At 44.7% G+C, this 25,207-nt stretch overlaps 1 non-coding gene across 1 annotated transcript; it reads right to left on the bottom strand.

Annotated features, from left to right (window-relative positions):
* Positions 1-19,706: 19,706 nt before the first annotated feature.
* Positions 19,707-19,801, bottom strand: LOC123088892 (small nucleolar RNA Z103). Its single transcript, XR_006442152.1, has one exon. It is a non-coding gene; the product is annotated as a small nucleolar RNA Z103 (small nucleolar RNA).
* Positions 19,802-25,207: the final 5,406 nt, after the last annotated feature.

Raw genomic sequence — 25,207 nt, 5'->3', positions numbered from 1 at the left:
CCCGAGCCCTAGGGTTCCATCTCCAAGGTGGGTGGCAAGCTCGCCGGCGCAACTCCGGCGCCGTGTACGACCTCGACTACATATTCGCAGGTGAGCCCCGACCCTCTCCTCCCCCTTCCGCTTCCTTCTTCTTCGGGAACAATCAGTCATTCGGGAACAATAGATAGGTTTTTGGAGATAGGTTTTTGGTGATAAATCAGTCATTCATGAACCGTGTAGTACCTGGATGAGAACAAGAAGCTAATCCTGGCCATTGTCGACAAGCGGAGCAAGGGGAAGGTGGATAAGTGTGCATGGTGAGCCCGATCTCTGATCTGATCTGGTATCCTTGTGAACTAGTAGCAACTGTGCTGTTGTAGCTGTGCACTCATGATGGAATGTTGTAGTGCTTTATGTAGTTTTTTCTATCTTAGCTCTTATGGTAACATAAGTTAGGAGTAGTGTTAGCAACAACTAGAATATGCTAGGAGTACTATGTTTGGACAATCAAATGTGTTCACAAATGAAATGATCCACGTAGGTCTTAATGGTGACAATACTAATTTTAGTATGTTGGTTGAGAGCTGAGTTGATTTGTGCTAGTTCTAGGCTGATGAAAAAGTATCCTTCTGATATACACATGATTACTGTGTAGAAAAGTACTATTGTTTCTTGTTCAGTGCACTTCTGATATATATCTGTCAAGGTGTTCACGGTAGTGCCCAAACAACAGATAATGGGCTATAGTGCTTTCTGTTCTACCGTCGTATGCTGTCACTTAGCATGGCAGATTAATCTTCCCTATGTATGTGTTTAATTATATTCATGGTTGCTTTATGTGTTTGTTGATTATGCAGGTTCCCTAGCTAGGCCTCTGGGTGAGTGCATCATCGGCTCCTGCTGCAGCTGCTCCTGCTGCTTCCAAGGTTTGCTCCTACATGTCCCTTTGAGAGTTTGAGCACTTGAACTGTGGCTTTATTTTCCCCTTGAAGGCTTTTATGGTTACGTTAATAACTTCTATAGTGGCTGCAGCATGTGCTATAAATCTAGATTGTACTTTAGTTCCAGATTTCTATGCATGCCACCTTGTTGTGATTAGTTAGGTTAGTTTAGTTCCAAATGTCTGAAATATACTTATTGTTCAGGGTTGATTGCAAATTAGTTCTGGTGCCTCCAGTGGAGTAGAGTGTGGAGAGCCAAGAAGCTTTATCTCTTTAAATTCAGCTAATTTCCTTACTGAAATTAGGTTGTTGCCTTGATACAGTATTGTACGGTGGCTCTGCCTCTGGAAATTTTATTTGATTGTGAGATGATTGGATTTTGAAATATAGGCATATGGTACTGAACTATAGTACTGCTGTCGTATATAAATGGGATGATGTAGAACTGTTCTTCATCTTTACAGTGCTGTTGTATAGAAATATGCCGAATTCTCTGCTCTGATTGTTGCAAAAAAAATGGGGTCCTGGGAGACGCCGCTGCTGCTTGAGGCCCTTGAGAGGCCCTTCGTGTCGTGATGAATTTGCAGGTACCCCGAGAGGCCCTTGAGTTTGCCGGAATGTCGATTAACTTCTGTTCCGGCAAATTCGGGTACTCCATATGTCCTATTTTCAGCAAAGGTCATGCTGAAATTTTCCGTGAATTTTAGCATTACTTTGCTAAAAATCGGACATATGGGGTACTTGCGACTAATGCATGGGCCGGGGTATCTTAGTACTTAGTTAAGTAGGATCAACTGCCCCGCCATTCTTGCTGCATTAAACCATAGGTGGCAATAGAGCCAAGTGATTAGGCCCAACTTAGAATTCTCCTTAGCATCGATAAACCCTAGATGATAAACCCAACATAGGTGGCAATAGAGCCAAGTGATTAGTGCCAAGTGATTAGGCCTAACCTAGGGTGCCTCGGCATCGATAAACCCTAAATGATGAAAACTTAACTTGGCTTCTATAGGGTGCCTCGGTGTCGATGAGAACCTAAATGATGTACGCTTAGGCTTTTAGGGTGCCTCGGCGTCGACAAACCCTAAATGATAAAAGCTTAGCTTTTAGGATGCCTCGGTGTCGACAAACCCTAAATGATGAGACCATGATCTTGTTCCTTGACAATAACCAACTTTTTGACCAAACTTTTTTCCTATTTAGAGCGAAACATGGCCCACAACGATGAGGCCGGCGGTTCGGGCGGCAAGCAATTCTGGGAGCTGTCCCAGGAGTTGGAGGAAGAACCTCACCGCTATGAGGACGCCGTGGAAGACACCGATCCTGACTACACAACCCCTAGTGGCGTCGGGGATGACACCACTGATGATGGCGCCGCGGATGCCACCATTGATGATGGCGGCGCATGCACAGATGGCAGCCAACCGAAGAGGCAACGGAAGGACCGGCGCCCGAACATGCTCGGCACCGTCAGGGAGGAATTTACTGAAGTGAACTCCGACGGGCATCCGACGGCGCCCAAACACGTAGTCAAAGGGTACTCGGTTCAGCTCGGATGCATTCTCCGGAGCACCGTCTCGATCAACACCGAGAACCTAAGGCATAAGGACGAGGGAATTTGCGCAGCCTCCTCTTCACGAAGCTGCACGAACGATACAAGTTCCCCGCTGAGTTTGCAAACACACGCCTCTCGGGGAATAAAGTGAACGGTGCCGCCCTCACGAGGATGAGCACGGCCCTGTCTACTTGGAAAAGCACGGTGAAGGCAATGATTGACAAAGGTGATAGTTATGAGAAGATCAAGGCGAAATATCCTTTGATGAGCGAAGATGACTACAAGGAGTTCAAGATCAAGTGCGAGAGCCCCGCAACCTCCGAATCAAGTCAGTGGGGGAAAGAAATGCGGCAGTTGAACTTAGGGGTCCACCAACTCGGTCCCGGCGGTTACAGAGTGGCGGAGCCTATATGGGACAAGGAGGACGCGGAGCGTGCCGAGCAAGGCCTACCGCCCCGCTTCGAGAAATACCGTGACAAGCAGACCAGGAACTTTCTCAGGGCCCGGTACAAGGAGGACCCGGTAACAAAGGAGCTTACCACGGATCCGAAGACCAAGGCGCTTGAGCTTGTTCTGGTAAGGAATACACCCCCGCGTAATTAGCTCCATATGGTTGCATTCTAATTAATCCCCAATATTTCTAAATGGTTCACGTTCCTTCCACAGGACAAAGAAAGAAGTAGTGCGGGCTCGTCTCAGAGCTCCCCTTTCGACACCCCTTTGAATACGGCGTTGAACGTAATGAAAAACAAGGATAAGCTCAGTAAGCCGACGTCAGCTGGTCGTGTGGCCGGCAAAGGCTTGTCCACAAAATGGTCGTCATACTATACCGCTGGTGGGCGAAAGGAGAAAAAGACCAGCTCGGAAAGCCAGTCGCGCGAGGTTGAAGCACTCAAGGTGCAAGTGGCGCGGATTCCAGAGATGGTCCAAGAGCAAGTCCAACAAAAAGTGGGATCGACGCTCACCGGCATTATGCCTACCTTGATTCATGGGATAACGACGTGGATTGCGGGTGGCCAACATGGGCCACCCCCGATTCCCAGCTTCATGGCCAGCAACTCGCACAACGCATAGGCGGCGCCATTGGTATCTGCGGCGGCCGTATTGGTGTCTCCGGTGGCAGCGCCATTGGTGTCTCCGGCGGCGGCAGCATTGGTGTCTCCGACACCGACATTGGAGCTTAATGCACCCGCGTGTACGCCGGCTGGCACCTCGCCAGCAAGCGTCCCCTCCGTCAGTTGCACGCCCACCGTTGGCGGTGCCTCGACATTAGCCGAGCTCGACGCCATCATCACGGTAACTAATTAAGCCTCTCGGCCGAGGACTTCATCTCCTTGCCTTTGACTGGGCATCCTTGATGCCCTACATGTTTTTGCAGGGCACCGCCGACGTTCCGTGCACTCTCCTGCACTTCGTGAACGACGAGTTGGTCGATGTCGCCAAGGGCAAAATCGTTCAACCGGGCAACCCTGTGTTCCACGGTAAACTAATGCCACCCACTGTGTATAGGGTTCAACTGGTTCGGGTGCTGCCAGGCTGCGACGAGTTGTTACCTCCGATTCAACCCGCCGAGGCCGACGAAAATGATCTGATGACCCTATGCACCTGCCTAAGCTGGCCCCTACTTTGGCCGAAGATCCAGATTCGTTTCGGGGCGGGGGACACCACCCCAAAGACAACACCGCCAGTCGTGTCGGCGCCAAGCCATGGCAAGACCGCTGCAACGCTACCGGACATGCCGGACATCCCTATGGCACAGGATCCGAACATGCATATGGCACAGGATCTGGACGACGATGACAACGACGACGACCGTACATTTAGCAACGTCGATAAGTACTTTGCCGAACATGGGTACGATGACGAATTCTGTGGGCCTCTTTCTCAAGAACCCAACCAAGACGACCGCGGTCTAGCTGGTACGACGGAGAAACCCAGTTGCAACAGGCGTCGTCTGGCGGTCAGTTCTCAGGAGACGCCTCCAGCTGCCAACTTCACCGAGCCTCAGATAGCTGAGGTGCCAAATATTATCAGCCCCAACACACTCAAGAAGGCGGTCTGTGAGCAGAAGTCAGTCCCATTACAATAGAAGAAGAAGGGGCGGAAAAGAAAGAGTAACAAGGGTGCGAGCCAGCCGGCACCGAGTACGATCCGTGCTCAGGACGGTCCACCTTCACCTAAGGATATCTCGAGGAGGGTGCATGTGGCGGGTAGGGCGATGCTACCGACAAATATGCTCAATGCTGCAACCGGTGCTATGCGGAGTCTGCATGACAGTGTTCTTTCTTTGGAGAAGCGGCGTCTCAGAGAGAATGATGTGGCATACCCGGTTTTCGTGGCCAAGGTGCCAGAGGGCAAGGGCTTTGTGGATGGCGCCATCGGGGGTACGATCGTCCTGCGGTTTGATGACATCTTTGCTATGTTTAACCTTCATCCGCTACACTACACCTTCGTTTGGCTGTTTTCGCTGAGTATGGAGATGCGGATCATTAGAGACAAGACCCCGGACATCGTGATAGTCGACCCCTTCTACATGCGTGCCAAGCTCTTGTGCAGCGCTGGGGACCGCCAAGTCGCGAGTTCACACCTCGAAGGCGTCATTCTCGCAAACCCAGATAAGGATAACTTCCTCGTGGCTTACTTTCCCGAGTAAGTCATCCCTTAACCGCCCCGTAACATATGATTTCTTAGATTTCGATCATTCTTTTTTTTCTAACATTCCGTGTTCTGTGCAGTGACACACATTGCACACTCATCCTCTTAAGCCCGAAATATTCCATGGCCACGTATTTCGACCCGAACCGTGACTCCAAGATGGACTACACAAATATCAAGAAAGTTCTTAATGATGTTCTCCCCGGCTACACCAAATCTGGAGGCACCTTCACCAGTCCAGTTCGTAGGTACGGCAAGCACGTGTTTGCCCACAATACTAAGTTCTGCTGTGTCAAGCAGCCGCCTGGCGGTCAGAAGGATGCCTACTACGCCCTCCATCACATGCGGGCGATCGTAAGGGACCATCATCACCTTCTGCTACCAGATAATCTCAAAGATTGGGCAGCGAGCTTGTCGGCAATCCAGGACGCGGACATCAGACAAGAATTCTTTCGCATCCAGTCGGAGTTGGCGGACATCATCCATCAAGATGTCCTTCATACCTCGGGGCAGTTCTACCTCAGACATCAACCGTCCAACAGGGAGATAGACGGAACGCTACAAATGCAGGCTAACAACGCCCGCGATTTCATGACCATCACGACAGACGGCGGCTTCATCCACGCTCCGGTCCCATGAGTCGAGTCGACAGTAGTGATGCTATGTGTAGTTCTGAAACATTGATTGGCTCATGTTGTAATTAAACTTTAATGAACTTGTATGTCTCTTTGGTTTGGACAGTCGTTCAACTTAGATGTAATCGATGCTATTTATTAGTAGGACCATGAATCGTGCTATTAATGTCATGTCTTGCTTTTCTCTTCCGATCCTTTTGTTGCATACTTATATATTGCTTATGTATGTATTGTCTGTTGTTTGGCTTGTGCATAGAGATGCCGTCGTATGTCGTGTACAAGGGTAAGGTTCCCGGAGTTTACGACGACTGGGAGGAGTGTCGGAGACAGGTTCACCGTTTCAGCGGTAACAGTTACAAAGGGTACACCACTAGGGTGAAGGCGGAATCTAGATACGCCCGCTATCTAGTGGGAGAGAGGAGGGAGCATTGGAGGAACCGGATGAAGACCAGTTTCATCGCGATGATGCTCATCGTGATGACCACAACTCTCTTCTATGTGATGGTAGTTTAGATGATCGATATCAACTTGTAATGTGAAGACAAACTCGATACCCGCGGTCTCGAGACTTGTAATGTTTTATCTTTGTTCGGTCTTTTGAATTCGGAGACTAATATGAGGAATTGTATTCGGAGACTAATCTTCTATTGTATTCGATGAATCTGCTGTTGCTGTGCGCTGCTGTCTATATTCTGTCAAATAATATATTTTGTAACCTGTGCAAAAATCAGAAAAGTAAAAAAGAATAAAACCTAATATTCATACTAATGGCGCATCACTACAGAGTGTGCCATTAGTATGCCAAAGTATACTAATGGCGCATCACACAACAGTGCGCCATTAGTATGCCAAAGCACATGGTTAAATATGGCCCCCTGGGAGGCATACTAATGGCGCATGGTGTTCTATACTAATGGCGCACTGCGTGGTGCGCCATTAGTAAGAAATATTAGTGGCGTGATACTAATGGCGCACCAGTAGTGCGCCATTAGTAGGCAAAACTGGTGCGCCATTAGTAGGCCTGTTCCTAGTAGTGTCTAGCCGGCCGGATTACAGCCTTGAGCTGGTTTATCAGTCGCCTTGGAGAGAAGGCCATCCCTTTATATCAAATGCTCAAGAAAGCAGATAACTTTGTCTGGACCGAGACAGCTGATAAGGCGTTCGAGGATCTGAAGAGGCAGCTAGCTGAACCGCCCGTGTTTGCAGCGCCGGTCGATAAAGAGCCATTATTATTATATGTGGTTGCTAATGCCCGGGCTGTTAGCATAGCCATTGTGGTAGAGCGCAAGGAGCTTGGCAAGGAATATCCGGTTCAACGGCCGGTTTATTATATCAGTGAGGTGCTCATTGAGTCAAAGCAGAGGTATCCGCATTGGCAGAAGCTGGTGTATGGGGTGTTTATGGCCAGCCGGAAGCTTAAACATTATTTTCAGGGCCATCCTATCACAGTGTTCAGTTCAGCTCCTCTAGGAAACATCATTCAAAACAGAGAAGCAACTGGTCGGATTGCCCAGTGGGCTATTGAACTTGGACCTCATGGGCTCAAATATATACCCCGCACAACAATCAAATCCCAGGCACTCGTGGATTTCATCAATGATTGGACGGAGTTACAAGCACCTAAAGAGAAACCAGATAATACATACTAGACTATTCATTTTGATGGATCCAGACAGTTGGATGGCTCGGGGGCTGGAGTCATACTAACTTCCCCACGAGGTGACAAGTTTTGTTATGTCCTTCGTTTAATGTTCCTTTGTACTAACAATGCGGCTGAATATGAGCCTTTGTTCCATGGTCTTCGGATGGCTAAGCAGATGAATTTAAGTCGGGTTAAGTGCTTCGGTGATTCAAATCTAGTGGCTCAGCAGGTGTCTGGCACTTGGGATTCTAAGGACCCACTCATGGCGGCATATCGGCGAGAGGTGGACGCAGTGGCTGGTCACTTTAAAGGTTATCAGGTGTTCCATATAGACTGGCGGAAGAATGAAGCGGCGGACGCTTTAAGTCGTCTTGGTTCCTAGCGTTAACCGGTCCCGCCCAATGTCTTTCTTGATGTGTTGCATAATCCGTCAGTCAATGTGCCAACCGAAGAAGATTTGGCCATTCCTGATCCGGAGGCTCAGTTGGTGGCAGCTCTGCATGCCATACCGGATTGGACGATCCCATATCTGGCTTACATGAACCGGGGTGAGTTACCAGACGATGAAACATTGGCTCGACAGATAATCCAGCATCCCAAGTCCATGACCATACTCAACGGGGAGTTACATCGTTATAGTGTTTGAGGAGCAATTCAGCGTTGTGTTTCTCCTCAAGATGGTTGTGAGATTTTGTGAGAAATCCATGAAGGGGATTGCAGTCACCACGCCGGTTCAAAGTCGTTGGTTGCCAAAGCTTTTCGCCATGGTTTTTACTGGTTGACTGCGCATGCTGATGCGGAGGATTTAGTCAAGAGATGTGATGGATGTCAAAAATTTGCCCGCCGTGCGCACATTCCAGCTCAAGAGTTGTGGATGATTCCAATTATGTCGCCGTTTGCAACTTGGGGGCTTGATATGGTTGGACCCTTCAAGCGTTCTAAGGACAAAAAGACCCACCTGTTAGTAGTAGTTTATAAATTCACTAAATGGGTGGAGGTAGAGCCAGTCAGCAAGTGTGATGCAGCCACGGCGGTTCAATTCATCAAGAAGGTGATATTCCGGTTTGGTTTTCCACACAGCATTATAACAGATAATTGTACTAATCTGTCAAAAGGGGATATGGAAGAATTCTATCAACGTGAGCACATCCGGCTTGATCTAGCGTCGGTGGCTCACCCCCAATCTAATGGTCAAGCAGAAAGGGCAAACCAAGAAATTCTATGGGGTATCAAACCAAGGCTTATGGTTCCCTTAAAGCGGACGCCGGGTTGTTGGGTTGAGGAGCTACCTTCTGTGTTATGGAGCATCAACACCACACCCAATAGGTCTACGGGTTACACACCTTTCTTCATGGTCTATGGAGCGGACATGGTTCTTCCTAGTGACATCCGTCACGATTCGCCCCGTGTGGCAGCTTATGTTGAAGCTGATAATGAGAAGGCACGTCAGGATTCACTGGACCTGTTGGATGAAGAGCGTGATCTTGCAGTAGCACGATCGGCGATTTATCAACAAGATCTCCGACATTATCACAGCTGCCAGGTTAAAACTAGAACCTTTCAAGAAGGTGATTTGGTGCTCCGGCTCATCCAGGATCAGACTGATATGCACAAGTTATCCCCACCTTGGGAAGGACCCTTTGTGGTCAGCAAAAATCTGCACAACGGATCTTACTACCTCATTGATGTTCGAGAGCATGAAGACTCACATCAATCGGAGGAGGAGACCAAGCGGCCATGGAACATAGCTCTCCTTCAGCCTTACTATACTTGAAGCCATAGGCTCCTCATCTGTACATATTTATGACAGTGTATATATCATATAATAAATTGGAGCCTCCATTATAAGCGGGGTATCTGTTCTTTTTATATCCTGTGTGTGCTTTTACAAGTTAACTGACAAAGCGGACTTTTTGTTAATCCGGCTTTAGCAGCTGCATAGATATAAACAAAATCACTAGGGGGCTTGGTCATATTTGAACTACAGCTACACCTCTTGATCGGTTTTTAAACCACGAAGGGATATCACTAGGGGGCTTGGTTGTCCTCACACCATAGCTACACCTCTTTATAGGCATTTAAGCCACAAAGGGAAAATTATGTGGAGCCAAAGAGAGTGTTGTACACAGTACAGACTCAAACATGGGCACACACTGAGCATCGCTCACAAAGTTACTTGGGGTCTCTTTTTGCAAAGCAACAAAGAGTTTGAAAGGACCCTCGTAATTGGCTATCAAGCCACGGCTTGGAACCCTGGTGTATTCACCTAAAAACCCGGGTTATCCTACCTTCATCAAGTAAGCCACTCCTGTCCAGGTAATCCGGGTATGACCCGTCGAACGTTTGACAAGTCAATCTTTTACAGACCCTGAGCTTGTCACAGTTAAAACGATGATTGGTTCATTGGAGGCCCATCTTAAAAGTCTTTGTTAAATGGTTTAACTCAGAGCCTGGCAGCCCATGAAAAGCCTCGATTTGGAGCCTGGCAGCTCGTAAAAAGCCTTGCATATTTTCCTGTTTGAATTTTGTTTCTTGAAAATCATAAGTATTTTTTGGTAAACCGGCATCCTTGACCCGGCTTGCTTCTCAACTACAAGTTATGGGCACATGATCAATTATAAACCGGTGTTCACTGACTCGGTCTGGTTTGACTAAATCGCCAATGTTATAAAGAAAATCTGGTGATTATCCCGGTCCGGTTTAATATATAGACCGGCGTTATGAAGATGGAGTTATCAATGTTCCGGATTGGTATTAACACCTTTGCCATATACATGTTTGGTCAACCAATGACGTATGTTCTGTACATTACTTTTTGTACAAACACTTGATTATTCATCTAGGTACTATATACTTCTTGGACATCATGACACGTCTAGCGGTAAACCGCTATATACTTTTAAGTTGTTGTACCCAGGAACGCAATTCATCATGGGTTATGCATAAATATATCCCAAAGGGCGGCACAGATTGTCACAAAGTATTACGAATCATGCTCAATGGCATGGCAGATAACGGAGTTTCAGCTATCCTATTACATGAAGCTTCAAAGCGGCTCAAACAGTATCATTGTTTTTCACAGTAGCCATATAAACCGGCGACCGGATCAGGATTCTTCATCGCGACGGTTTGACGGTTGAGGGTCAGTTGGTGTAGGCACTTCTTCATCCCTCCCCAGTCGTTGGAAATCAGCCGTTGACCAATCTATTCCAGTTAACACTTGGAACACTGCTTCCTCGTGGATAAGATTGGAAGGTTTAGTATCAGGGGCGTAAGTGTGCTTACGAATCGGAGGCACAAGTTCTTCGACTTCGTGGATGTCGGTCGGCTGTCTTTTCCCTTCTGCATCATCAAACGGTTGAAAATGGGACAAATCGGTATCATCAGCCAACTTGCTGGCTGCTGGCCGCATCTGTTTGGTCTGCCGCCGAAGATCATCATTGTTGAAGTTTGAACCATCTTCTTTAACGCTTGGGTATCCTTTAATGATATCCTCCGCTTCAATGTCTGGAATCCAGGCTTTGGCTCGAATAAGGGCGGTTAAATCTCCTGCTCTGGCAGCTGCTCTCTTCAACTCGGCAATACGGGCTGGTAACATGCCCAGCTTCTCAAGGGTTTCCTTAATCAAAGTTGGCGCCGGTTTGTTATAAGCTGCCGTGCTAATAACCCATTCAGACCTAGAGTATAGCTGTTCAACCAATGTATATGTCGCTTTGAGCTTCATCCGCATATCTGTACCAAGATGAGCGATCCAAGTGCCTGCCAAAGATTTTATCAACATTTTGGTCAGTTATAAGATTCATCGACTGGCGCAACACACATAAGCAGACACTTACCAAAGATAGCAGAGGTCATAGCATTGATTTGGCATTTCAAACCGGCTAGTTCTTCAGGGCTGCCTCGACGTCTACAACTCTTTTAGTAAAACCGGATTTCTCGGTTTCCCATTCAAACCCTCTTGGTTGAAGGATTCTTTCAGCTTTTCCATTACGGCCAGGGCCTGGGTCAGCTCCTCTTTGGCTTTTGCAGCTTCGGCTTGTTGTGACTTCACATTCTCTTGCAAGTCAGAATTTCGGGCATCTTTGCTTCTCAGTTCAGTCTGCCACGTTGAAGGTATGTTAAACAAACATCATATATATGTGCTAAAGTACAAAGCGTATAACAAAGTTATGCACTTCATACTTGGGGGCTAATGCCTATTTGATCTCAAGTACTACACTTTATACGAGTCTCCACAACAATGCAAGCATTATCCTTGACACTTGGGGGCTAATGTGTGTCTGTTCTAAAACGGATGTGTGGATTAAAAACCAGATTAGCTTGCCAAGTTAAATTGGCCTTTGGGGGCTATGCTACAGAAATTTATCTAATTTTGTTTTCAAGATGAGTCTTATCTATTATTAGCGACCTTCCATTGCAAGGACCAATGATGCGATGCTTAAAGTATTACAAAGACCCGGTTTGTGATTAACAATCATAAAACGGCCCTTAGGGGCTACTTGGGATAGTGTTTCAGCTATAAATCAATATACAAAGGGAGAGGAATTTACCTCATATCGCTCTTTCATCAAGTTCACCAAACCGGCTTCATAATCCCGGTTTGAGTGCAGACGGTTCAAGAAGCAAGAATGAAGCTCATCAGTGTTAAGATGAGCATAGCTTGATAAGTCGTTGCTCCATTTACCTTTATCCCGGGCAGCTTGCTCTTCTTTGGCACTGTGCTGAGCCAAAATGATGGGATGGCCAGGAGAGCCGTGGCCCTTTCCAGTAATAATAACATCATCACCTTGGCCTTCAGCATTTTTGATTGATGATACTGGAATTTCAGTGTCTTTCACCAGACTAGCTCAGTTTGGTTCTGCCGGTTCAGTATCGGGTGCGACAGGCTCAGCATCTGCAGGTTCATCGGTATGTTGGCCTTCAAGGGGTGGATCATCAAAAGTAGCTTCAGGATGAGGGCCTTCCGGTTCACCGGTCTGTTCCGGTTCACCTCTTGGTTCTTCTTCTTCGGCGGCAGGGTCTTCTAGCGGATTGGTGACCCGATCTTTCTTGCTGGGTCTGGCTTTGGCACTACAAACAGAATAAAAGAGGATTAACATCCTATTCAAATGATTTATGGCACATTGAAAGGAAAGGTTTTTACAACTCACCCGGCCACCGTTTTCAAAGGGGGGAGTTGAGTTGCTATCGATTCACCAGAAGATGAAGGAGGTGTTACCTAATAATTTGAATCGGACGGATTAAGAGGATGTCTGAAATAACCTACCTTAGGGTAAGAATGGTCAGAAGTAGGAGAGACCTCAGACCGGCACTTTCAAACCGTAGTATCAGGTAAACCAGCTGAAGTGACCTGTTGGCCACTGTGTCGGGTTGTCCGACGAGCTTCATGCTGCTGAGTCTTCAAAATAAATGTTGGATCCAAGTGAGCAAGAGGATGAGAAAAGTTTACTTTCCGAACTCCTTGGCGAGTTTTTTGTGTTGGCATAGAGTCTGAACCAAAGGAAAGGGTAATTACCTCTACGTCATCAGCTTGACTAGCTTTTGCGTCCTCCTGAGGAAGATCATTGTTAATGAGATGCATGAAACGAGAGCCGAGTGAGTCAAGTTCTACCTCAACTTCTGGATCATCAGTATCATCATCAAGCTCCATATTAATCCGGTCAGCCGTTATCCATTTTGACGTCTGTTTTACGGCTTTGGTCTTTGGGCGGGATGGCTTGACCGCTTTGTCTCCAGTCGGCTTTGCCGCTTTCTCTAAGGTTTTCCGTTTCCAGAAGGGGTCATCACCCTACATATAAATAAGAAGGGTTACATGTTGCATAAGTTAAAGATATTAGAGATGAAGAGGAAGTATAATGCTTACAGCAGGCAGTTTGTTCTTGGCATAGAAGGGACTCAGACCGGTTTGACTCCAGATTAGTTTCGACTCATTCAGGATCTTCTTTACACCTTTAGTGACTTCTTCCTCAGATAATTGGATATTGAAATGGCGTTGAGGGTCATCAACCTCACCGGTATATTCACACATTAAACCGGGACGCCGGCTTAGCGGCAAGATACTCCAGGATATCCAACAGCGCACAAAATCCATGCCTGTTAAACCGTTTGCCATAAAGGCCCAGAGTTTGGCGAGTTGAGGAGCGTATTTCGCCCTTTCTAAAGAGCTCAGGCGTTGTGGCATGGGGTGAGTATTGGATAGTCTGTTATCACGAAAGCCGGGGAGGGGATTTTCATCTTCAGGCGAAGTGTCTCTGCAATAAAACCAAGTTTGATTCCATTCTTTTGGGTGGCTATGATGTTTGGCATGAGGAAATTCAACTTCTTTCCGTTTTTGAATCGAGACACCACCAAGTTCTGTGTTCGGGCCATTTACAAACTCTGTGCGCCGGTTTAAGTGAAAGAAATCCCGGAACAGTTCTGCAGTTGGTTCTTCTTGTAAATATACTTCACAGAAGACCTGGAAGTTGCATAAATTGGAAACCGAGTTGGGACCAATATCTTGCGGATGAAGTTGGAAGCTGGCAAGCACATCTCGATAAAACTTTGACCCTGGCGGTTTGAAGCCACGGCCTATATGGTCAACAAAGACCACCACCTCGCCCTGCCTTGGGGTTGGAGGATTTTCTGTTCCTGGAACTCGCCATTTGATTTCAGTTTTCTTAGGCAGGGAGCCGATGCTAACCATCTCATTCAACTGAGTCTCAGTAACCCAGGAACGAGCCCAGTTGCAGGCAGTGAATTGTTTGGCCATTGTCGAACAAACAAGCTGAAAATGAAAGACCAGTTTATAAATTACGCATGATTATATGCAAGAGACAAGGGAGTAAGAAACATACTGATATGTGAAATGGTGTAAACCGGAGACTAATGCAATAAGGGAAAAAAGGTAATACTAGCACAGGATTACTCAGACACTGTTAAACCGAAGCATAATTATGAAGGTAAAATGCTCCTCCGGTTTATTAGAGGGCTAATGGCATAGACTGCTTATACAAGGTTAAACCGCCTATGTTGGTGCAAGGAGAAACAGATCTCACAGGGACATAGAAACAGATCTCACAGTGACATATGAAATTTTCGGATCTAAGATAAGACAGAAAAGTAAAAATAGTTGGATCTAGAAGGGGTGCAGAACCGAAGCAACTTATGAAGGACTGGATCAGTTCTTTGTGCATAAGGGTTTGTGGTGACAAGGGAAGGTTAGCTACGGCAAGGAGTACGTCAGATATGAAGTATTCACCTAAAGGCCATGAAAGAGCAACACTGAAAGCTCTGATGAACCTCAAGAACAGCGAAGAACAAGGAAACCCTAATGGATCTAAGAAAGAAAGGGGAAACGACTTACTGCGACGGCGGAAGCAGCGGAAGGGCGATGTGGAACTCTGGTGCGAACATGTTGATGCAGCGGCCAAAGGCGAAGCAGAGGCGGAGTTCGAAGATGACGGCAGCGCTCGGGTGCGAGGTCGTAGAGAGGAAGAAGAAGAGATGAATGGGTAGTGAAAAGAAAAGAAAAGGGGTCCGCTGTCCCTATTTATAAGGCGAAGAGATTAAACGGGAAGTGCGGGAATCGAGGAGCCCAAAAATGGATAAGTTAATAAGGGTGTCGCCTCGATGGCTGAAGACATATTAAATGAAGGTAATCTTCAACATCAACGGATGGATGACGTCAGGATGGTTTATCATAATCTTGAAGTATGAAATCACGACGGTTTACAAGATCGAGGTGAACATATGAGGGAAGAATTTTTCTAATTATAGAAGATTGACATGAACGAGTTCAAACCAATCTGGGGCCTAATGTTGGGGATATTACTACTAGAGGTAAACCGGTCTTGTGTAGCCGGGTTGACTCCTTGAAGATTAGAAGACCATAAAGACGCAAGGATGATGGCGCTTCATGGAGGCCGAAGGCCCGAAGGCAGGTTAAAGCCTGTAAATATAAACCGTCTTGGTCATGTAATTTGTAAGATAAGAAGGATAGAGACCGAACTGGATACATTTATGATCCGTCTTCGGGGCTCTGTAAACCGGCGGGTGTCAACCTATGTATATAAAGGGACGACCCGGCAGCAGTTTAGGGACAGACAACAACTCGAGAGCCAGACAAAGCGGATTCGCTCCCTGGCCTTCGAAACCCTAGCAATACCAATCACAACTAGACGTAGGCTTTTACCTTCCTCGAAGGGGCCGAACTAGTATAAAATTCCCCGTTTCCCCTTGTCCAGTTTACCCCTTAAATCTAAACCGTAGCGATGGCTCCATGACTAAGTCCTTTCACAAGGACATCTGCCGTGACAAACCCACGACAGCATCTCTTGTTTGCGAACGTCCGGACTGCTGCCACGGCTGGTCCTGACCAACCCGAACCCTCTTCATCACCCGCGCATGCTTCCCTCCTGAAACGGTCAGTGCTGCATTCATGCCCGGCCAGAGCTGACGCGACCTCTCACTGGCGCCGGCATTGAAGCGGTGCGCCGGCCGAGAGAGCGTCGCCCGCGCCGCTTCCGGGTGCACGCGGTTGCTCTGCGTTCAAAGGTCGCAATAGCCGGCTACAACATGCCTGCAAAAAGTTCTTGGGAGTCCGTGCTACAGCTAGCTGTCCTCCCCCAACTCGTCAATCTCTTCCAGTAGTGCTAGTACTCCATGGCGCGATCCATCGACAAGCAGGCGGGAAAGTTATCGTATACTCGGTTTGCGGTGAGTGGCATGCCGAGCGACCGTGTGGGGTCGAGCCGTGGAGGAGGGTGAGACACGAACACGACAGACGTGATTTAAATGTTGGTTTTGCTCGATGGCGCGATCCAACAAAATGAAACGTTGGTTTCTCTCCATTTCCATTTTTTCTACGGAAAAACGGAAACTATCCACTCCATTTTCATTCCTATTCCAAGGTTGCCCCGTTACAACATTCCATCAAATACAAAGGAAAACTAACCACTACAAGAAATATGTCAACTTGTGACCTTGACTATTGGTCACTGAAAGGTCATTGTTTTTCATTTGCGACCTTTTTGTTACCAAAAATAGAAGGTCAAAAGCTGGCGGTCGTAAACTGAAATTAACGACCTTCTCTGTGAGAAGGTCATAGATGTTTATGACCAAAATATGCCTACTGGTTTGTTTTGGTCACTAGCAACCTCCCCAGGCCACGTAGGCATCCAGCGTGGCAAGCTGATGTGGCACAAGATTCAGCCCGGTCCAATTCGGTTTTCTACATGGGCCTAGCCCAACAATTCGGCCTTTTTACTGTATATTTTCTCTATTAATTTTCTCTAGCTACATGGGCCTGGCCCAACAATTTGGCCTTTTTATTTTCTAGTGCATGACATTTTATGATCCATTTCTTTTTTATTTCCAGCTTTTTTATCAACTCCAGTTTTTAGATGGGTCCTAATTGTCAAGTTTTTCACAACTTATTAATAAGAAATATATATATCAAACAGATAGAAGAGAGAATTTATATGAAAATCTTCAAATAACAGCTAAAATAAGTTTATTACAATATGCTATATAGAACAGAACACATGAAACTCCATACACTCATTCACATCACAACAACCAATTTCCATACACTCGTTCACATCACATCAACCAGTTTCACCATCGAATCTTGCATACCCAGGAATTTCAAACTTCACCCAGATCCACACAATCATAAATATTGGGATCTACAAATAAACCGCTACTCTTGGATACCACAGAACATGCTCTTCAACATAGGAAGAAGTCATCAATGGAGTTGTACCAACAACACAAGCTCCATTCACCTACAAGAACATAATGGAATATCAAGTACTTGGATCGTTCAAGCAGATTACAACCAACATATATATATGTAGAAGTACATCAGGAATTAAGATGGAGCAAATCAGACAACAGATACCCAACAAATGGGTGATGGCGACAAGCAAAAAATATACTCCCAGGTTTGGACATAATTAGTGTCAGATCAAGTAGAAGATAATAAGGCAGTAAACATATTGTCACATCCTCTTTGACCCTCTTCAGATCAACTAATGTACATAGCTTCAATTTTCTATGTGCTTTACAGCAAAGAGCAAAACTAAAGAGAGCAAAGCATAGTTGATGATGGATTGGTGAATTACCTCGATGGCGTACTTGATGGTAATGTCGGTCCTTCTAGAGCTAGTAGTGTTCGTCCATAGACATAAGCATAGAAAACAAAACATGATTTCAACAAAACTAAAACTGTCAATGAAAGTTGAATAACAATGCAGCAGATTAGCTCTTAGCATGGAGGAACATCAACAAAGGAAGAGAGTTTCAGTTTTCTTGTCACAAATTTGATGGCTAATGTGGTGGTGTAGTAAGCAAATAGGATTGTACCCAGGGTATAGGATGAGGAGAGGGAGAGAGATACCTTCCATGGTGTTAGCCAGCACTTGGGTCGGAGCAGCATGAAGTAGACGGACCAGGGCTCTTCTTTGTGGTGCACTTGTGCATGACACGAATAGTATTTTCTTGTTGTTGACGTCTTGATCAATCTTCTACCAGCATGCATGGTATACAAACAACACACCCGTAGGGATTTCCATCAATTTCCATTCCTTGTTGACACCCGACCACCATCCTGCACAGATTAATTAGCATGCATGTCGATAATGACAAATAATCAAGACTATTATGCGGCATGACAAAAATTCGTTAAGAAATATGCATCCTTAGTAGGCAAGATCTAATATTACTAGTCAAAGCACGCATACTAACATCACAAACATGCATCATATAGCAATTCATCATTGTATCTTGCAAGTCAACAATTATCACGAAGGATAAGATAGCATAAGATGAATGACGGCACTCAAATTCTAATCTCACATAGATAAATTTCACTGCCATAGTAACAGTACATCTCACTTGGATATATCTAAGAAATCCAATTGGTTCTCATAAGAAAGTGTTCTTAGGTTTGCCTTAACATGACAGCTTAAGGTAACACAATAAAATGGATAGAACAATAACAGAAACAACTCAGATTACACACATAGCTCTATCCATAGTGCCAGCTATAGATAAAAGGGACAATTCCATTTCTGCCCCTAACTGGAACCCACTACTCCAATTTGCCCCTAATTTCAATGTGTGCTCAAATTTGCCCCTCTGCCGTTAGTTGCCCTTATAGAAATGCCCTTCTGTGACGTTACCGTCCGGTCAAACAACTTTGGCCATCTCGAAAAAAATAGTAAAAAAAAATCAAAAAAAACTGAAATTTTGTGGGATTGAAGCTACTCATGTGCGCAAGGTGCGTGCAAATTTCCGGACTATTTAGACATACCAGGAGCTCATGGCAAAGGAAAACAATAAATCTGTACATCTTTGAATAGTAATTTCAACAAAAAATAGCAAGAAAATTCAAAAACATATCATTTTTTGGCGCATCCAAGATGCTAGGGTGCACAAGGTGTGTGCAAAATTTTGTTATCAAATGACATGCGAGGAGCTCTCGTAAAAAAAACCAAAATAGTGTATTTTTTTACAAGTTTATTTCTGAGACAAATTTTGTTTTTTTTGTCCACGAGCTCCTACAATGTCCAAACACAACAACATTTTGCACACACCTTCCACACCTAAGCATCTTGGATGCCAAAAGTATTCATATTTTTTTGATTTTTTTGCTATTTTTTTGAATTTACGGTTCACATGCGTACATATTTACTGTTTTTCCTTCGCCACGAGCTCCTAGAATGTCCAAACAACATGAAAATTTGCACGCACCTTGCGAACCTGAGTACCTTCGATCCCACAAATTTTCAGTTTTTTTGACTTTTTTTGCTATTTTTTTGAGATGGTCAAAGCTGTTTGACCAGACGGTAATGGTGCAGAAGGGCATTTCTATAAGGGCAACTAACGGCAGAGGGGCAAATTTCAGCACACATTGAAATTAGGGGCAAATTTGAGTAGTGGGTTCCAGTTAGGGGCAGAAATGGAATTGTCCCTAGATAAAATCATGCACACTCGAATATAACTGGACAACAGCAACCAGAGCAAGACATTGTCATTGTCGTCTACAAATAGAAGTGTAACATTACTTTCCAGCATGCATTAAAGGGAACAACTAATACAGGGCAGGTATGTGGGTATCAAAACAAACAACAAAGGAACCACATTATTTGATATCAGACTGTCAACCATCAAATTACAAAAGAAACAACATGAAATTGTTGTTGTGGCCAAGCAGAAGAAATCTCCTACTAATAAACAGTGATATATCAGGAGAATTATTAAAGCATAGAATTATCCACAATGGACATATGAATACAGGCATGTGCAATGGCTAGGAGGATCAAAATACTAGCTTGGTTTCTCTGAAGAGAAATAATAGCGCTTAGCATGTTCATTGCCAATCATCTGGGGAAAGGATCATGATATCCTCCAAATCGAATGGCACATTGAAAAAAATAGAATGTTGGAGAATTTGAGAATGTGTAGTAAATCTTGCACAGAGAAACCTACATCTATTTGCAGAATTTGAGAATTACTATGACTCATACTCGATGACCATATGAATAGATCCACTAGTAATCAGTTTTCACCGCATAATGGGCATATCAAAACATTAAAAAAGACATGCATGGTGCCAAAGAAAGATAACAAACCACAAAACAGTAGCAAGCAATGAAGAACAAAAATCTGTACTACTGGGCAGATCAGAGTTCTGGCTTGGGTACTAACAAAATTTCAAGCACCTAATTGGAGTACAACACAAAACAGAACAGAATGCTAAGTACTAACACCACATGACAGAAAATGTACTAAGGCACTCCTTGCTACTTAAAACCAAATCAAGGTACAGAGCACAACCAGGACAACAGTTCAGCAGCAGTGCAGTACGGTCTTGATGCTGTTGTCTAGTGCCATGGGTAAATGTCATGAAGAATGTTATTGTAGCCAATACATCTGCCAAGGGTCTCGGTGATGGTATCACTTCTACATCCGTTAAAGTCAACAAAGCACCCCAGAAGAAGACTTCTGGTAATTTGGTTCATGGTTATCTTTTGTTATTTATATGGCTTGTACTCAGAACTATGGCTTATAACTCTAGTAATCAGGTCCAGAGAAAGAAAGCAAGTATGTCATCTTAGGAGAAAAGGGGAGAGTTCAACTCATCCGTGACTCCAACCTGTCGATTAGAGCAAAGGCAGCCGGCCTAATATATCTCGAGATACAAATGGAGGCGCAGTGAACAGATCTCGCGATGCAGCAAGGGGAAGGGAGAGGTGGGACGGAGGGGAGCTTACAGAAGAGGATGAGGCCCCCGAAGCCGGCGAGGGGCGTAGGCGATGCGACGGATGGAGAGGTCGAGGCAGGCGTCCCACTTGGCGTCCAAGTCATGGTGGGCGGGGACGGCCTCGACACCGCCGCCGTGTCGGGAGCGGCGGGTGGCATAGGCGTGGGTGGAGCAGCGCCGGAGTTGGCGCGGGCGCGGGGTATCAGGTCACTGGTGCGGCCCCGCGGAGCGAGACTCTCCTAGCCGCAGCGGAGCGGCACCTCGGCGCCGTGAAGGCGGCTGAGAAGGAGGGGAACACCGCCGAGGAGGCAGTGGCGAGGGCGGGGGAGCGCGAATGCCATGGTTGCGAGGGAGGGGAGGAAGGAAGGGGTCGACGGCAGCTGCAGTGGTGTGCACGCCGGGTTGGATTGAATTGGGCTAGGGTGAGGGGAGGGTGCGGTAGTCTGCGGCGGCGGCGTGGGTCGTCGACGGTGAGGGAGGGGCGTCGGCTGCGGGAGTGGACAGGAGGGGTGGGGGAGGGATCTGGATCTGGATGGGGGAGGAGAGGCGGCGGAGGGATTTGGATCGGGGAGAGGAGGGGCGGCAGCGCCCTAGGGTTTCTCGGGAAGGAGGGGCTCGAGAGACGCTGGATCAGTAGGGTGGACGGCTTAGATCGAATAAAGGGAGTGATCTGTGGGCTGCGTCCTGATTGGTTAAAAAATGAGCAGTCCGAAAATTACTTTTCTTAGTGCTAAAAACAGGAGGGTTGAAGCAGCTACCGGAAATATTTTGTAAAATGGCATCACTAAGATTTTCACTTAAGTTAGACCACCTTTCGTGGATGATTATCAGTTTGATTGCATTTCCGATCTTTCTAGCTATTTCGTGAAACAGTCAATTCGGCAAGAAGCGGGTCAAATTTGAACTACATGTGTTTTATAGTTTTCTATTTATTTGTTTCAAAAAAAATTAGTTACAAAAGTAGCTATTTCATCATGGACAAACCGAGATTTTTGCATTATTAAGCACCTAACTAAGAACGGGCGCGCGGTCAAATTTGATCACATTTTGAAATCGGCATAGGAAATTCAACTAAAAAATGGAAAACATTTAACCTCTTATGGTTAGTTCAAATAAACCAATATTTTGTACATGTGTGTATTTAGGGATGACAAACAATGTTGATTTGGGAGGTTTTCATTTTCTTTGCTCAAAAGAACCATTTTCCATTTTCTAAGCGACCAAAATGTGTGTTTTATGAAGGAACTACCATACGTTTGTTGTAAAATGGCACTAAATCATTTTCTAAAATATTTGTCCATATTTAATGTATAATTGACCAAACAGTTGGGTGTCAAAAGATTTTATCCACCTCTGCTGAAAAAGACAAATTTCCACCGATTCAGTAGGAAGCGGGTCAAATTTGAACAGCATCTATCTCATAGTTGGCTCTTTATTTTTTCCAAAAATCATTTCTAGGTAAAAAATATCTATTTAATCAGAGAAACATAAAAAGTTTTCCAAGATTCAACCACTAGCTAGGAACGGTCATGCCCGCCGTTTTGACCGCATTTTGAAATGGGCATAAAAAATTCAAAAAAAATCAAAAAATTGGGAAACCTTCGCATTGTGTCATTATATGTGACCAAGTTTCCAGGAAAAAAAAATAAACTTGTAATACGACAATTATTTTTAAAAGGTGTTCACAGAAATGAGCTATCATGCGTGAAGATTCATGGCTTTCAATCCAAATGATCAATCTTATGGCCACATTCATGGCATAGTTTGTTCAAATGATCTCATATTGTGCACAAGGGTGCATCTTGGAATTCCAAACAATGTTGCCTAAGATAGTTTTCATTTTCTTTGCACGGAAAATCCATTTTCTATTTTCCGAGTGCCCGAATTGAGTTCTTTTTGTGAAGGACCTACGCTATAGTTGTTGCAAAATTGGACCAAATAATTTTTATAAAATACTAGGCCATATTTTATTCACAATTGGCCAAATGGTTGGGTGTCAAAAGTTTGGATCCACCTCTGGTGAAAAAGAGAAATTCCCGCTGATTCAGTAGGAAGCAGGTCAAATTTGAACTGCAGTTGCCTCATAGTTTGCTCTTTATTTTTTCCAAAAAACATTTCTAGGTACATAAGTATCTATTTAATCAGAGAAACATAAAAAGTTTTCCAAGATTCAACCACTAGCTAGGAACGGTCATGCCCGCCGTTTTGACCGCATTTTTAAACGGGCCTAAAGAATTCAAAAAAAATTCAAAAAAATGGGAAACCTTCGCATTGTGTCATTATATGTGACCAAGTTTCCAGGAAAAATAATAAACTTGTAATACGACAATTATTTTAAAAATGTGTTCACAAAAATGAGCTATCATGTGTGAAGATTCATGGCTTTCAAGCCAAATGATCAATCTTATGGCCACATTCATGGCATAGTTTGTTCAAATGATCTCATATTGTGCATAAGGGTGCATCTAGGAATTCCAAACAATGTTGCCTAAGGGAGTTTTCATTTTCCTTGCATGGAAAATTCATTTTCCATTTTCCAAGTGCCCGAAATGAGTTTTTTTCGTGAAGGACCTACCATATATTTGTTGCAAAATTGGACCAAATCAATTTTCTAAAATACTAGGCCATTTTTAATGCACAATTGACAAAATGGTTGGGTGTCAAAAGTTTTGATCCACCTCTGGTGAAAAAGACAAATTCCGGCCGATTCAGTAGGAAGTGGGTCAAATTTGAACTGCAGCTGCCTGATTGTTTGCTCTTTATTTTTTACAAAAATAATTTCTAGTTACATAAGTATCTATTTCAGCATAAATACATGGTTCGGTGATGATACGTCGAGGTTTGGATGGTGGCCCAGGGCCACAACTCCAAAGCGCGTGAACTCGCATGCCTGGTGCCTGGTCACCGCGTGACCTTGGCGTTCACATGAGTTATGGGAGGCCTAGGCATGTCTAGCGGGTTGGGCACTCCCCGAGTAGGTGCTAGGAAGAAAATTACAACAGAAGAATCTCACGAGGAGACCGACCTATGCTCAAAGATGAATTAGCAGCCAGGTGTTTGCTTGGCAGTACGAGAAATGCGCATGGCCAATGGGCGTGAGTTTTGGCTGAGGATGATCATCTACTAAGAAGAATGTATTCGCAAATTTTCATATGAAAAGGAGGATCCTACGTGGTACTTGCTTTGCAAAATACCACGCTGGACAGAAATATGAATGTTGAAGCTGTGCTCAAAATAAAGAATGGATTGAGATGAAATTTGCTGGAGGATGGTTATTTGGGCATTGGAAAGCACCATAGAAAATTGATACCATTTGGACATGCCAAAGTGGTACTTCCTTCACAATGCTCTTCTATGGACAGAAACTTGGGAAAACTAGTGAGAGAAATTGGTTGTATAAAATGAGCACAAATTTGGTGTAGGTAAGTTACATAGGTATGGTTATGCCTTGGTAGATTTTCAGATCATTTTGGTAAGCCTAGCTAGTACTTATTTCACAAAGCTTCTCTCGAGGTAGAAACTTTGGAAATTTCCTGGGAAAGATTTAATAGGAAAATGGAGCTGAATATTATCATGTGGCAATGATTTGGGTATGGAAGAGTGTCCAAAGAGTTTGAGGGTAATAGGAGGGGTCTAGATAACACTTGCTTTGCAACGTGCCAATCTGGCCATAAAATATAAATTGAACTTGGGCTCACATAGATAATTTGACTAAGCTGCAATTTGGAGGAGGGTGATAATTTGGGCATATGAAGGAACTGTATAAATTTCTTGTCATTTGGATATATAAAAAAGGTACTTCCTTCACAATGCTTCTACGTGGACAAAAACTTTGGAAATTTGCCAAGGAAGATTTGCTAGGCAAATGTAGCTGAATTTTGTCATGCGGCAATGATTTGGATAGGAAAGAGTGCCCAAGAATTTCGAGGGAAATCAAGAATATATAAATAGCACTTCCTTCACAAAGTGCTGCTCTGAATAGAATAGGAAAATGAATATTGTAGATTTATTTTTGAACTAGGCAAGGAAGTTTTTGACATATTTGATGAAGATATGATCCAAACAATTTATGAGAATTTTTTTGGGAATTTTTGGAATAACAGAAATATAGGTTGCTTCACAACCTAGGGAAAAAATTGACACATGGACATGACACATAGGCAAAACTGATGAGATGGCGCCTAGTCATCACAACCCACCACAATCTACAAGGCTATGACCATCTATATTGGTCGTTAACAACTAGAAATAAGGCAGCGGACCAGCACTGTTTGCTTTATGACCATTTCGTGTAAGGAAATTACGACCTTTCTGACCAAAATGGTCGCAATGGTTTAGGGTTTGGAGCCCCCTGAACAGCTTTTGACCAATTGGTCTGAAATGGTCATAGATTTATGACCAATTATTCCAGGGTCACTGACAGAAGGTCACTAGTTGACATATTTCTTGTAGTGAACACGCATGCTAATGCATCTCAATGATTCACAGATCATAGCCAATATTTACTTCACAACTAAAGAAAAAAGTTGTGAGAGCATGTACGAAAGAAAA

Source organism: Triticum aestivum, chromosome 4A (genome assembly GCF_018294505.1).
Source record: "Triticum aestivum cultivar Chinese Spring chromosome 4A, IWGSC CS RefSeq v2.1, whole genome shotgun sequence".
Lineage (NCBI taxonomy): Eukaryota > Viridiplantae > Streptophyta > Magnoliopsida > Poales > Poaceae > Triticum > Triticum aestivum.
Note: the sequence above shows the minus strand (reverse complement) of the source record. Positions and strands in the feature narration are given on the sequence as shown.